Genomic DNA, 1,793 nt, shown 5'->3' with positions numbered 1-1,793 from the left:
ACACAGGACTGCACTTGGGAAGTTCACTCCTGGACCAGACTTGTTCTTCAACATACTGGACTGGACTCAACTACACAGTAAAATTTTCAGTGTTTATTCAACACTATTCTGAGCCTGTTCCCACTTGACTTAGAGTGAAATGCAACTCTTTAAGTGTTACTAACACCCTTTCAACGCTATTTGGCTTTCATTTTCTTAGGGTTGATTCGACACTCAAAGGGTTGAAATTCAGCACTAAAATCAAGTGGGGCCAAATTTTCTCAGAATAGTGTCCGATTAACACTGCATCATTCACTGTGTGCACTAATTCACTGGACTGGACTTAATTACACACTAGACAGGACTATTGTATACTCGGCAGGACTTCGCTGGACTGTTCCCCATCCACCCTCCTCCAATAATCCCAATGCTGCTGCTGCTGCTGCTGCCTTATAGTACATTCCTTCAGACCAAAGAGAAGCTCAGAACCAGCCTTTATACTGTGTTCTGCCTGTTGGACTCTGTAAATAAATAAACAAACAAAAATAATTGAATTATGTGTAGTGTGTGTTTTGTTTGGGCCAACAGACTGGATGTCCCGTGTGTTGTGTGTGCGTGTGCGTCTGTGTGCGTGCGTGTGTGCTTCGCCCATCTTTCTTTTCTGCCTTTATCACCTCTTCCTCTGTCTCCTCCCTCTGCATCACCCCCTCCCTCCCTCCCTCCACCACCTCTCCCTCTCTCTCTCTCTCTTTCTCTCCCCCCCAATTCATTTTGTCTCCCTCACTCTACATCCTCTCCTCACCTCTTACTCCCCCACCCCCTGCGTTATTATATCCATGAGCTGTGTGGTGCATGCATATTGCTGGAGACATTTTCAAATGAATGTTCAAATTCTGAGGGCCGTGCATGGTCATTAAGACTGCTGTGTTGTTGGCTTTTCGCTGTGAAATACACTTCCAGAATAAATAGCCCCGAGGGACCCCGAATGGAGGATCTGTGAAAATACACACCACCATTACCTCCCTCTCCCTCCCCCCCTCTCTCTCTCTCTTTCTCTCTCCCTCTCTCCCTCTCTCTCTCATAAACACACAGACATGTGTACACACAGAGATACCTCCCCCCGCCCCACCTGCTGATTTGAATGTTATTAATTTCATGCCTTGCATGAGTGGGCAGAGGGGGGGTGCACCCTTATGGTGGACAAAGAATAAATGGAATATTCATGTTTTGCTTGGCTTCCATTTTACGGTAATATGCTTAAAATGTCATGATCAGTTCCTAGACTTATTTTTTAATGTCAGGTCATTTCCAATACCACAGCAGGAGGCCTTCGAGGATTGAAGTATTCACTGTTGAAAAGACTCCTGTTCTTTTCTTCTTTTTTTCTCCCCCTCATTTTCTTCTGGGTTGTTGTTTTTCTTTCTGCTATGTTTTGCATTCTGCAGGGATATCGCTTTGCTTTTTTTTTTTTTTGGTTCATTAGCTGTTGTGGCTGTCTCTTTGTTCTGTGTCTGATTGGCACATTCGATGGTAATCACTGAAAGGAACAAACAATAGTTTACACAGGGGTGGTGGTGGCGGCGATGACTGCTCTATTTTCCTCCTTACCCATAAGCACATTGTTTGGAGCAAAAAGGAATGCAATGCATGCTTGTATATAAGCTGATCAGCACAGAGCAGTGTAGACATCACGTTGATGGAAAGCAACAGGGCTGGACTGGCCATCTGGCATATCGGGCATTTCCCGGTGGGCCCTGTACCCTCATGGGCCCCTATTTTCAGAAATGTAAAATCATGCAGGCCCCACCGGGAAG

General features: G+C 45.3%; 1 protein-coding gene across 1 annotated transcript in view; it reads left to right on the top strand.

Annotated features, from left to right (window-relative positions):
* LOC134467504 (cytoplasmic phosphatidylinositol transfer protein 1-like) overlaps positions 1 to 533 on the top strand; it is a 41,340-nt gene extending 40,807 nt beyond the window's left edge. The window contains exon 11 of the mRNA XM_063221374.1: positions 1 to 533. This exon is cut by the window's left edge and continues 910 nt beyond it. The gene's annotated coding sequence lies outside the window, so the exon portion shown is untranslated.
* The last annotated feature ends 1,260 nt before the right edge of the window (positions 534 to 1,793 follow it).

This window comes from Engraulis encrasicolus, chromosome 2 (assembly GCF_034702125.1).
Source record: "Engraulis encrasicolus isolate BLACKSEA-1 chromosome 2, IST_EnEncr_1.0, whole genome shotgun sequence".
In the NCBI taxonomy this organism is placed as follows: Eukaryota; Metazoa; Chordata; class Actinopteri; order Clupeiformes; family Engraulidae; genus Engraulis; species Engraulis encrasicolus.
The sequence above is the reverse complement of the archived record's forward strand: the minus strand, read 5'-3'. Positions and strand labels throughout refer to the sequence as shown.